General features: G+C 38.7%; 1 protein-coding gene and 1 pseudogene across 1 annotated transcript in view; both read right to left on the reverse strand.

Annotated features, from left to right (window-relative positions):
• HYCC2 (hyccin PI4KA lipid kinase complex subunit 2) overlaps nucleotides 1-14,347 on the reverse strand; it is a 91,908-nt gene that overhangs the window by 69,323 nt on the left and 8,238 nt on the right.
• On the reverse strand, nucleotides 2,254-5,323 carry LOC102491739 (glycylpeptide N-tetradecanoyltransferase 2-like; annotated as a pseudogene).

The following is a 14,347-nucleotide window of genomic DNA, read 5'->3' on the forward strand; positions in this document are numbered from 1 at the left end:
AAAAAAAAAGAACATAGAGAAGCCAGTGGGTGGCATGGTGGTTAGGGCAGTGGACTCCCACATGGTCGACCATGGTTCAAGTCCTTGACCTGGCAGCTTGCTATCTCATTTTCCCTCTTGCTGTCTGTTTCTCTCTGGTGAGAATAAATAATAACAATAACAATAAATAAAGTTAAATAAATAATTATTAAAAAATGGAATATACTACTATTTTATTTTGGGGGGCACTAAAATATTAAAAGGCCTTTGGTCACCAAGAATCACTTGGACTATTAAAAGTGAAGACTTTTCTTAGAAGGTAATAACAGTTTTCATGTATTTGCTAAACACATTATTCTGTCCTCCTTGAGTCATAAATTGCATCACAATTTTAAAACATGAAATACTAGGGGCCAGCAGGTAGTATGCTGGTTAAAGCACTGGATTCCCACATAGCCAACTGTGGTTTGAGTCCTGGACCTCGAGTATTGCACTGGTGTGTGTGTGTGGTGTGCATGCACACACACCATATCCAGGAACCCAGAAGAAGCAAGGAAAAGGGACTGCAGTGTGGCAAATCCCCCTGGGGTGATTTTTCACTTTCCCTCTCTCTGTCTCTCTCCCCTCCTACCCAGTGCATGTACCCTAAGGCAAAAAACTTATTTCTTTTCTTTTCTTTTCTCTTCTTTTCTTTTTAAAGTGAAACATTAAATAAATGACCACTTGGGACCAGCAGAAGGCATAATGGTTACGTCGCTGGGGCTCACAGTTGATCACGGTTTGAGTCCCAGATCCAGCAGCTTAAAATTCATGACAGGTGCGTGTGCATGCATGTTCAAGTTCCTGAGGCAAGAACAGAGGAAAAAGGATTGTGGTGTGGCCATCCCCTCTGGGGAATGATTTTTCACTTTCTATCTGTCCCTCAGGCAAAGGCACACAAAAATTTCTAAAAAAAAAAAAAAAAAAAAGACAACTTAGAAACATGTCAATTGGGGCCAGCAGGTGGCGTGGTGGTGCAATACCACATTTCAAGTACACATCTGGCAGCATCTAGATCAGTGCTGTTCAGGAGAACCCTCCCACATGGCTTACCGCAGTATGAGTCCTGGACCTTACAACTTGAAATTCACACCAGGAGTGTGTATGCACATTCCCAGAATCCAAAGAGAGTACAGAAGAGATGGCGGCATGGCCATTTTCCCTTGGGGTGATTTCTCACTTTCTGTCTCCCTTGCAAGAGCACACGCCTTATAGCAAAAATCCCTTTTAAAAAAGTAATTAAGAAATGTACTTTTTAAAAGATAATTAATTTTTATTATTATTTAATTTGCTACAGGACATGTGTGCTCGTTAGAGAGAAAGTGAGAAAGCAAACTATCAGGTCTGGGACTCAAACCATGGTTGGCCATGTGGAAGTCCAGCACCCCAATTTCCACACCACCTGCTAGCCTCCAAAATGTAATTTTTTTTTTTAAAGAAACATTTTTGCTATAGGGTGCATGGACTCACCAGAGACACAAAGAGAGAGAGAGAAAGTGAGAAATCCCCCGACCCCCCACGGGGATGGCCATGTGGCAATCCCTTCCTCATCCTCCTCTTGGTATTTTGGGCTCACATGTACACTACACACATGCCCAGCATGAGTTTCAAGCTGCTGAGTCCAGGACTTGAATCACAGTTGTCCATATGAGAGTCCTGCCACTGTGCCACTGTTGGCCCCAAAATGTATTTTTTTTTAACACAAAGAATATCACAATCTATAAACAGGTAGAACAGATTATAGAACTGTATATCACAACCACATAAACATGTCACTGACAATTTACTATATACTTTGAAAAATACTAGTAGGACTATCAAATACAAAGCATTATAAAAGCATCATTGTTGAAGATAGTAATATTTCTGCATACTTGTGTGTGTGTGTGTGTGTGTGTGTGTGTGTGTGTTCCAATAAGACTTTATTTATGGATGCTGAAATCTGAATTTTATATATCTCTTCGCATATCACAAAATGTTATTGACTTTGGGCCAGCAGGTAGCATGATGGTTAAGGTGCTGGAATTCCCACATGGCTGGCCATGGTTTGAGTCCTGGACCTGGCAGCTCGCTTTCTCATTCTCCCTCTCTGTCTTTCTCTGGCAAAACTCATGTGAAAAATAATATTAACAACAATAATAATAAATATATAATTCTTTAAAAAATGTTATTGACTTTCTCCCCAACCATTCAAAAAAATAAAGGTTATTATTAGCTTGTGGGCTATATAAAACAGGTGACAGGTTGGATTTAGTCATGGGTCATAATTTGGTAGCCTCTCTGTGGCATTAGATGTGATTGGCTTTGTTAGACTACTTATAACATGAAGGAATGCTATCATGTTGTCTACCATAATTAACTTTTTCTGGACTGAACAGCTTAGGCACTGGTATAGTAAAGGCAGGAAGTATCTACTTTGTGGCATTTGAGTCAAGGCCTGTCTCTGTGGCCTCGTCCCTCAGGTTATTGGCAGTATATACACATCATAAACTATGTACACCATGAAACCTTGTTTTTCAAAATCTAGATAAAAACCACCATCAGTAATAAAATTATGAACATTAATTTATGAATAAGACGTTTTCCAATAGCATGACAGTTTTCATGATAAATTAAAGTCAGTGTAAAGAATATGTGCAATTTTGCATAAGAAAACATTCAAACTATCAAAGTCCTGATAGCACTAATAAATCCCACTGGGCATCTCTTTTTACTTTAGAGCTTTTATTCCCTTCTCCTCATACATCCTTGATGTTGCTGAGAGAAAATTAAAGTTTGTGCAGCAGCAGCAAAGTCTAGTCCGTTATGAGGGTATGCTCTTTCAGACTGCACACCTGTCTACATAAAACTGCTTTGAAACAATCCACTGACCTGTTGAAGATCAAAGTACAAATCTGCATGTCTATTGATTTGACAACTTTGATGATGGAGAAATTAATGTACTAATTGCCAGTACATTTTTATAATTGCTCCACACTTAAACATTCACCACTTGTCGTTCAGTTATGGAAGTGTTGATTCCAAAAATGTGCCCAATGATATCATCTAAGATGATGTAAGGAAAACTTCCCCAAATGGATCCTTCATTCTGTTACATAGACAAGTATATCACCACTTAAAAGATAGAAATGCAGCAGTTTATTTTCATAGAATGGCAAAGATTTTCTGACAATGATTCTTGACTTTAGAACACAGGAAAACAGTCCCTTTACTAGAGTGGGAAAATATCTTCTCTTCATCAAGAGATGGCTGAAAAGTTTGAAAATCAGAGGGATGTTCTCTGTACCCTTTCATCCCTCTCACAAATGGGCAGACAGTGAAAAAAGGATAAAACTCCTAACTAGAAATATGTACCATTGGCCACACATGAAGCTTTTTCATTGTTTCTGATTGTTATCAGCTGCTTCAATTTCACTTAAGTTGTACTTTAATTCTTCTTTGGAATGGCAGTCCCAGGAATCATTAAATAGGATACTAACAAATGATGATACCAGAGTTCTAGAAATAAAAATACTCATCTACTGTAGTACAAGTCCAACCTTTTCAGAATCTGTTCCTGGACACCTTCAGTTGTATAAGTAATACTGCAAATTGCCATCTCCAATACCAAACTTGAGTTTTTCCAAGGATGTCTTATTTTCCATCAAATCTAGTGCATTGAATACATCAAATCCTTTCAATTTGGCTATAATGAGTGCATCATTCATGAGCTCCTGCAGGGGCAACTCAGTGTGGATGTTGTAGAAGGAGTACACAGCTTTGAGGCTCTTGTGAGCAGGATGGTGCATGACTGTTGAGGGGAGAGTGTAGAAGCTCAGGAAGTCCATCAGTTTACCATTTGCACTCTCCACGACGAACGTGTCAATAATGTGCTCCCTGGAGAGGAACCAGTGGGCTGCTTCATCTTCATTCGTCACCAGTGCTAGATGAAACAGCTTCAGGTAACTGTTGATTGATTCTGGAACCGCTTTGATATCTCTTGGTTCCATGGGCCTCAAACCTGAAGTCTGTCACATCTGGAAGTCTGTAGAGCTTCACTGTTCTCTGAAAAGTCATGTTTCTGCTCAAGTGAGAAAATTTTACTTCCACCAATTTTCTGGGGTTTAGGGATCGATGCCAGTATCTGCATGTGGCCACTGGCTTTGGAAGAACTACTCCCACAGTGTACACAGCCTGAAAGATTCCTTCCAGGTTCACTCTTCTAGTTATTTTCTGAATTAACACGGGGTCACCCATTTTGATCTCAATTTCTTATGAACACAAAGAAAGTTGATTTCTACCATCTTCTTCATGCTGTCATAAATCTGAATGTTTGCTGAGATGGCACTTATGAACCCTACTAGCTTTTTTTTTACTAGTTGAAGACATCCTGACCCCATAGTGCCACCGGAGCAGCCAGCCTGGGGGACGCAGAGCCCACAACAGGAACTCGGGCGAATAGTTGAACTGGAACATATTGTTGTCATCTTCCACATAATTCTCATTTAACAACATGTATAACTCCTTGAGCACATCAGCATTACTCAAATCTAAGGTATCCCACATAAAACCCCATGGCAAAGAATATGGTTCCTGGCACGTTTTCTTTATCAAGTTCAATTGCACCATGAGAGGTTGTGACTTCCTTTAGTTTGGGTACTGGCTCTGTGTCCCAAAACTGGTATCTGTATTTCACAGCCTCGTCAATGTTCCTGGCTGGGCTCTAGATATACTTCAGCATTACTCAAATCTAAGGTATCCCACATAAAACCCCATGGCAAAGAATATGGTTCCTGGCACGTTTTCTTTATCAAGTTCAATTGCACCATGAGAGGTTGTGACTTCCTTTAGTTTGGGTACTGGCTCTGTGTCCCAAAACTGGTATCTGTATTTCACAGCCTCGTCAATGTTCCTGGCTGGGCTCTAGATATCCTACAACTTCTGCACGGAGACAGTGGGATTTTTTGAAGGCTGATGAATTTTAATCTCCTGGGAATCAGATGCAGAATCTGACTTGGTGCCTCCAGAATTTGGTTTCTCCTTTTTTCTCTTCTGTTTCTTCCTTTTCTTTTTAGCTCTTAAATCCCATCAGGGACTTCCTTAGGTGTGCTCCGTCTCCTCCTCATTGTCCCCGTCTATCCCACACGTGTCCTGGTCGTCCAGCTCCAGTCCCTATTGGCTGGCTGCAGACTCGCTGTCCTCCACCATCTTGGCGCTGGCTGGAGAGGTGGCACTTGGGGCGCCGGCGGGTGCAGCTGCAGCTCCCTCTAGTCTATTTCTACATTCTTTTCTTTTTTATAGGTCAAATTTTATTTATTTATTTTTTATTTTATTTATTCATTCATTTATTTTAATTTGACCAGAGACAGACAGAGAAAGAGAGAGAGAGAGAAATGAGAAAGCAAGCCACCAGGTCCCAAACTCAACCGTGGTTGACCATGTGGGAGTGTCCAGCGCCTTAACCACCATGCCACCTGCTGGTCCCTATTTCTATATTCTTGATTTGAGTGTTACACTCTAGAAGTATGCTTTGAAAAACCACTGTACCCCACAAAGATGTACAATGACTATCTGTAACCACAAGTCATAATTTAAAAAAGAGGCCAGCCAGTGATGTGGTGTGTAAGGTGGCTGGATCCACATGACAAAGTTTGAGTTCTGGGCCCCACAGCTTGGAAAATACACCAGGCACATGAGTATGGGTTCCCAAAATCCTGCGAAGAGAATGAAGGGGAAGAGACTGAGGTATGACCAACCCCACCTGGGCGAGGTTGAGGGCTGCTTTCTGTCTCTCTCTCTCTCTCTTTCTGGCGAGTGCATGTATCCTATAGCAAAACTAACATGTGTGTGTGTATGTGTGTGTTGCAATAAAATTCTCTTGGAGTTATTGGAGGCTTTCATTGTAAAGTCTCTGATACTTTATAAATGGAAGATGTATCAGGATCCCCTACTCCAATCTGACTGACTCCAACTCCAAGCTGACTTTTTATTTCTTATATATTGAGTGTTCACATGAGAGTCAAATTTTATGAGAAGGTTTTGCATGAGGGGGAAAAACTTTTAAAAGGACTAACAGAATACCTCTGAGAAAATACACAAGTGACTGGCAACACTTTGGAAAGGGGCACTAGATGTCAAGGAAACAGGGTGAAAATGAGACTATCCCGGATACGGCAGCTTAAAAATCAGGCTGTGTGTGTGTGTGTGTGTGTGTGTGTGTGTGTATGTGCATGTGCACATGCCTAAAATACTGAGAGAAGCATGGAAGAGAAGGGATAGTGATGTGGTCATCTCCCCCAGGGCATGATTTCTCACTTCTCCCCTTCTCTCTCTCTGGTGAGAAAAGAACAAGAAGGGAGGAAAAAATCATAAAAGCAGTCTTAGGGGTAGGAAATTGACTTTCAAAGAAACAATAAGACTGTCAGATTTCTCAACAGATATAATCAAAGCTAGAATGTAGTAGAATGGCATTATTAAAAAGACAAAAAGGGACTGGCAGGTGGCTTGGTGGTTAATGGCACTGGACTCGCACACAGCCGACTGTGGTTCGAGTCTAGATCTGGTGGCTTGCTTCTCACTTTTCTTCTCTCCCTCTGTCCCTCTTAATTCAAATTAAAAGAAAGAAAGAAACATAATAATAACAAATTAAATTAAATAAGCTAATTCTTAAAAAAAAAAAAAAAAAAAAAACGCCAAACAAAATAAAACAAAACCTCCAAAAAAACCCCAAAACTGCCAGTCAGCATACTGTACCTAGTGAAAATAACTCTTCAAAAGCGAAAGTGCGGTTAAAATGTTTTTAAGCTCAGACCAGGAGATGGCATAATGGTTACTTCTTCACTGGACTCCCACATGGCTGATTGTGGTTCGAGTCCCAGACCTGGAGGCCAGAAAATCATGCTGAATGTGTGTACAAACATGTCCAAGATCCCAGGAGGAGAATGGTGAAAGGATTTTTGCCCAGTGGAGGGTGATTTTTCACTTTCCCTCTCACTGTCTCTTTCTGTCTCTCTCTACATCCAGCACACATGTCCCATGGCAAAAACCTCTATAAAAAATATTTTAAACAAAAAAACAGGATATTTCTCACCAGCAAGCTTATACTAAAAGGAAATTATATAGTGTCATTCTGATAGAAGAACATAATTCTAGATCATAAGGAAACATAGAAGGCATAAGCAATATAGACAGGGTAAATATGTGAGGAATAGGCTAATAATGACTACAAAACAGTAACTGAAATGCCTCATAAAGTTTAAAGGTTCTAAGATTTTAGCACTTGTGTGATACTGGTAAAAGAAGTAATTGGTATTAAATTATATTAAGTTCAAGATTTCAGAATGAACAAAATTTTATACATAATGGCACCAGCAGTTAGCGTAATGGCTATGTCGCTGGACTCCTACGTAGTCGACTGCGGTTCGCCTCCCGAACCCGGTGGCTTAAACTAACGATGGACACGTGTGTGTGGCGTGCCCAAGATCCCAAGAGGAGAATGGAGGAGAAGGGATTGCGGTGTGGCCATCCCCCCGGGGGGGGATTTCTCGCTTTCTGACTCTCTGTCTCTGTCTGTCTGGCAAACGCACGCGCCCTATAGCAAAAATCTCTCCAAAAAAAATAAAATAATAATTTTATACATAACAAGTTAGAGAAAAATGTAATATTTAACTAATGCAAAAGCAGACAAAAGAAGAAAAAAACCATAAAATAAATAGGCCAAAGAGCAAACAGTAGTAGAATTATACATGTAAACCCAAGTATGTCAATAATTACAATATAAGGACAAAATACTTTAAGTGAAAGATTAAATTTGTCAGCCTGGATTAACAAAGAAGCATATTCCTTAAAAGAGACACACTTGAGCTAGCAGGTGGTGTAGTGATTGGGGCATTGGACTCCCACATGGCCAAATGTGGTTTGAATCCTGTACTTGGTCAAAATTAAATAACAACAACAACAATTTTTTTTTAAAAAAAGACACTTTTTAAAAAATTTAATTTTAATATGATGATGATTGTTTCAATTTGCTATAGGGCACGCATACTCACCAGAGAGGAACAGACATAGAGAGGGAAAAGTGAGAAAGCAAGCCACAAGGTCTGGGACTCAAACTGTGATCAGCCATGTGGAGTCCAGTGCCTTAACCACCATGTCACCTGCTGGTCCCAAAAGAGACACACTTTAAACATGCACACAGAAAGACTAAAAGTAGAGTACAGAGAAAACATGCCATGCAACACTAAACAAAAGAAAAGTGATGTACTATGCTAATTTCAGAAAGAGATTCAGAATTTAAGGCAAGAATCATTATTACAAATAAAAAGAATACTACATATGAATGAAAAGGAGAAAAATTCAGTGACCAATCCAACAGGAAAATAATCTCAATCATAAACTCATATGTACCAAATAACCTCAAAATACATGAAGCAAAAATTCACAGAATTAAAAAAAAACAAAGTGATAATCATAAGAACCTTAACACACTTCTCTTGATAGTTCATGAAAAAAGCAATCTCAATTCAAGAAGCTCTGATCAGTGAAATTAAGTTGACCTAAATGACCAATACAGAACTTTATACCTAGCAACGACAAATTTCACATTCCTCTCAAGGGTACATGAACATTTATCAAGACGTAAGTGATAAAGAGTCATCAGGAACACCTCAACATACTTTTAAAAAGGTGATACCATTTGGAATATTTTCTCTAATCACACACAAAAAAAGTTGGAAATCATCAACAAAAACAATAAAAAATAAAAACTTAGAGGAAGATGATGGCATGGTGGTTATGGCATCTGGATCCCACATAGCTGACCATGCAGTTAAAGTCCTGGACCTATCACCTTGAAAGACTAAGAGAGAACAGGTGTGCCCAAATTCCCAAGAAGAGAATGGAGAAGAGAATGCAGAGTGGCCATCCTCCCTAGGGGATACTTTTTCACTTTCTCTCTCTCTCAAGCCAAGTACAAGCACTATATAACAAACTAAAAAAATAAAAACCCTAAAAAAAAAAACAAAAAAAAAAAAAAAAAAAAAAAGCCTAGAAAAATATCAACTCTCTGGAAATTAATAATTAAGCTATTTATGGGTCAAAGAAGAAAGCAGAACAAAAATTTTAAAAAATATGTTGAAGTAGTGCAGTTAAGGCTCTGGATTCCAACATGACTGACCATAGTTTAAGTCCTGGGCCTGGCAGCTTAAGGATTCATATGGGGTGCATGTGTGTGCGCACCCAAACTCCCAGAGGGAGAAGAGAGGAGAGGGGATTATAGTATAACCATCCCCCTAGACTGGGTGATTTTTCACTTTCCCTCTCACTGTCTCTTTCTGGCAAATGTACACACACTGTGGCCAAAAAAGACCTTGAGAAAAAGAAAATATGTTGAACAAAGGCCATCTGTAGCTTCATGGTTAAGGGAGCTAGATCCCACACAGCCAACCATGGTTTGGATCCCAGCCCTTGCAGCTTGAAAAAAAATGATGCACAAGTATACATGCACGCCAAAATTCCTAACAGGATAGAGAAATAGAGGCAAAGGAGTAGTGGCATGAACATGCTTCATTGTATGGTGCTTTCTTCCTCTCTGTCAGGTGAGTGCATGTGCCTTGTGGCAATTTAAAAAAAGTCAACACTGGGACCAGCAGATGGCATAATGGCTACATCACTGGCCTCCCATGTAGTCAACTGCAGTTCAAGTCCCAGACCTGTGGCTTAAACTCACACCGGGTGCATGTGCGTGCCTAGGAAGAGTGGAGGAGAAGGGATTGTGACATAGCCATTCCCCCAGAGGGTGATTTTTCATATTCTCTCTTTCTGGTGAGTGCATGTGTTCTATAGTACTTTTTATATAAAACAAAAAGTCAATATATTAGTGCATAAAATATAGCAATATATAAAAAGAACATACAATATACATAAAAAATAATTTATTTTAGGCATCTAATGGTAGTTTAAGAGAAAAAATACGATCATCCCAAGTGTTACAGAAGAAGCATGTAACTAAATTCAACACCAACTTATGACAAAACTTATTGGAAAACTTAACTACCCTCTGAGATTGAAAACAAGACCATTACCACCACTTCTATTCAACATTGTGTCAAGCTAGTACAGAAAGGCTAGAAAAGCAAAAATAATAAGGACTAGAAAGGAAGAAGTGTCATTATTCAGATGATGTGATTATGTATTAAGAAAACCCAAGATTCTATAGAATATATGCCCTATGACAAAAACCTTAAAAAGAATATGTGAACTTACCTAAATTTCTGGATATAATGTTAATAAACAAAAAATAACTGTTTCTATAAATCAGCTACAAAGTTTTTAAAATATAATTTACAGGATCCAGCAGGTGGTATGGTGGTTAAGGGTGCTGGATTCCCACACGGCTGACCAGGTTTGAGTCCTGAACAAGGTAGCTTGCTTTCTCACTTTCCCTCTCTTTCTTACTCTGTCCTTCTCTGGCTTCCTCCAGACTTTGCCCATGTGCCTTCTGCTTTGCTGATTTTGCTTTGTATCATTTACTGTAATAAGCTATAGCTGTGAATATAATAACTGTGAATCTAATTCTTACAAATCATGAATCCTGGAAAGGGTCTTAGGGACCCCAACATAGTTCCCTAATCCCTTTTAACATAAAACTAGTAAATGAATATAGCCTGCTAGCTTACAGGTAGGACAAGAATGTCCTAGCAGTTGTTCATTTTGTATCATTCCTTCCCTAGACCTAGAATCAGATAGTTCTCCTAGGAAGCCTACTATCTTTCGGTGGGAAATAATATTCAGAAACCTCATTCTTATTGTTCAAGAATGGACAGTCTTAAACAATTTACTCATATTCAGTGGCTGGGGAAGTGGGTGAGGAGAAAGGGATCCATTTCAGATCCTTGTGTTCCAAGCAAAAGAAATGAATACATTTCTTCTCCAAGAAAAGTAGTAACAAACTTGGAAGACTTTATATTAATAAATATGCTGGGCATTCAGTATGTTTAGGTAAAATAGGCACAGAGTTAATCAAAGTATAAAATAAATTCCAAGGGACCAGCAGATGGTGTAACGGTTATGTCGCTGGACTCACACGTAGTCAAACACAATTTGAGTTCCAGACCTGGTAGCTTAAAACTCATGCAGGGCACATGTGCATGCATGCCCCAAATTCTGAGAAGGCTCTGGGGCAGAAGGGAATGTAGCATGGCCATTCCTCACTGGGGGTGATTTCTCACTTTCTGTCTCTGGCAAGCACACGCGTCTTACAACAAAAATCTCTCTAAAATAAATTAATTCCAAGAAAACATGTAGAATTTTCAAGTAAACTTTCCAAATAATGAATATTAAGTAACTGTTCAAAGAGGTGAACCAAGAAAGGCATTTGAATTCAGAGGCAATTTTAACCTCTAACTTCACTAGTTAGCTGACACACAGAACAAGCTCTTCCTGAAGGCAAAAATACCTGAGTTATTGGATGATGTAATTTCTTTTTTCACAATTTTTCTTACTGTGGTAAAATATATCTAACATAAAATTTACCATTTTAACCATTTTTAAGTGTACAGTTCGGGGGTATTAAATATATTCATTATGCTGTAGAGTCATCTTTACCATACATCTCCATAGCTCTTATCATCTCATAAAATTGAAACTCTGTACCTATCAAACAATAACTCACTTTTGTCATGTCCCCTTCCATCAACCTCTAGCAACCACCATTCTATTGTGTCTCAATGATTTTTAAGTTTCTTTTTTCTTTTCCATGTTTTTACTATAGGGCCTTTGTGCTCACTGGAGAGAGACAGAGAGAGAATAAGAGGAAAAGTGAAAAATCACCCCTCAGGGGGGATGGCCATACTACAATCCCTTCCCCTTCATTCTCCTCAGGATATTGGGGTATACACACACACACACACACCGGCATACTGTCTAAGCTGCCAGGTCAGGGACTTAAAAAGGTGCACTCGATCAAATACCCTAACCACCACGTCACCAGGGTTGTTTGTCTGTTTCTGATTTTAACCACTTTAGGTATCTCACATAGGTGGAATCATATAGTATTTGTCTTTTTGTGAGTGGCTTATTTCATTTATCATAACATCCTCAAGTTTTACCCATGTTACAACATAGTACAGAAATTCTTTCCCTTTTTAGAGTTGAATAAGATTCTATTTTATGTATCTGCTACATTTACTTATCCATTCATCTATGGATGGATACTTGGGGTTGCTTTCATGTTTTCATTACTGTGAATGATGCTGTTATGGACAAATATTTCTTTGAGAACCTACTCTCAATTCTTTTTGGGTACACATGGATGGTATAATTTTAAACTATAATTTGGAACTATAATCAGTAAAAATAAAAAATTGGAAACTAAACAAATAGAGGGAGGTGGAGGGAGGACAGACATTTAAGTGCCTAAATCTTTCTTCCTCTCTTACTAAGACCATCATTACTTCTTGAATAGTACTGTAAGTCTTCTTGTTAAAATACTATATTAATATTATATTAATATGTATTAATATTATAAAGGAACCAATTTTTAAAGCTTAGATTTACAAATTTTTAAAAATAGCTAAATTGGACCAACCAGTGGCAACTAGATCCCAAATGGCTGACTCTATGGTTTGAGTGCTGGACTAGAAGCTAGAAAAACACAACAGGTGTGTGTGTACGTACCCAAAATCGTGAGAGGAGAATGGAGAACAGATTGTGGTGTGGCCATTCCCTCTACTGGGTCTTTTCTTCCTCACCTCACCCACACCCTTCTTTTTCCAATTAGTTGCACACAAACTATAGTAAATTGATAAATAAAATGAAATGAAAGAATACACCAAGATACTCCCTTTAAAATGAAGGACAAGTTGCAATAACTACACCAGCTGCCACCACTTACTAGAAGTACGGAACTCGGTGAGCCTCCTTAAAGTCTAGAAATAGTATAAACCATATTTTAGTATGATGCTCTGTCCCATTTCTTGAATAACCTATAAAGCTGCCAATTTAAAATGGGGCCTACATTATGAGAAGACAATAGGTCAAGGTAGCAAAGTAAAATATTCTGCCATTGGGTCTTAAGATTCAACAAGTTCAGTGGTGTTTAAAGGGTCTGTGGTAAAGTAGCTCTATAAAGCTATCAGTAGTCCTCATAGGAGAATCCTGACATAGACCACTAGGCATGTAACTCCACATAAAGCAGGGTTCCTCAACCTTGGAATTCCTGTCATTATGAAAGTCTATCTTGCCCACAGTCAGATGTCTGGAACCATTTCTGGCCTCTACCCACTAGACGCAATAGCACTTTCCCTAAATTGTACAAACAAAATAAACAAAATGTCTCTAAACATTGATAAAAGTCCCCTAAGGAACAAAACTGGCCCTGGTTGAGAATCACTGCTTTAGAGTAGTTATTTGCTCTTCTGAAGATAATTGTTCTTTTGGAAATAGCTCTTTGCTTGGCTTTTGGACCTTGGCAGAGATAGATCAAGGGTCACCAAAGTGATCATATAATCTGGCCCTATCTTTAAGAAGTGAATGCCATGACCTACCAAGCCATAATGTGCTAGCAGCACTCTATCATTAAGTGTAAGTGATACGGTAAGCCAGAAATTAGTTTTTCATCTTCAGGACACAAACAAGGACTACACTTCTCTATTCTCTTTCAGTTAAATATGACTTCATGACTTCCTTTGACCAAAGAGCAGAAAGGAATTCTGTAGAAGCACTTATTGCCAGTATGCAAGTCTCTAGTCTATTCTTCCTTTGCTACCACTATGATAATAAAAACAGAGATAAATATAGAGATGAAATGCTGGCCTATCATATGAAGAAACAGTTGCCTGGAATTACCCAGACTTACAGCAGATTTTTACATGAGAATAAGTAAATATTTCTGTTTTAATTCAAATCCATATTGGAAGACTATTAACAGTATCACCATAATCCTGACTACAATGGGTATAATATACAAAGGGGTTAGAGCAAACCTCCAAAGCACAAGTTGAAAGAATAAATAGTTTAGGTGTCATGACCATGGCATTTACTTTTACTAAATATCAACTCTCCGTTAATCTATGGCCTTATATAGTTCTCTATAATCAAATGAAAGAAGAAAGAATAATCTAGACCTGGTTTACACATGGTCCCACATAGTAATGCTGGTATTATTTCTATACAGAAGTAGCCATCCAGGTCAGGAATATAGGGAAAGCTGCCCAGCAAGCAGAGGTTCAAGTAGCATATCTGTTTTTTCACTGTACCAGGAAAGAAAGATGACCAAAAGTATGATTTGCTAAATGGCTTTTGTCACCAGTAACTGCTCAACAGGCCCATGAAAGAAACAGCCCTGTCAGCA

This window comes from Tupaia chinensis, unplaced genomic scaffold, assembly GCF_000334495.1.
Source record: "Tupaia chinensis unplaced genomic scaffold, TupChi_1.0 Scaffold000361_2, whole genome shotgun sequence".
NCBI lineage: Eukaryota > Metazoa > Chordata > Mammalia > Scandentia > Tupaiidae > Tupaia > Tupaia belangeri.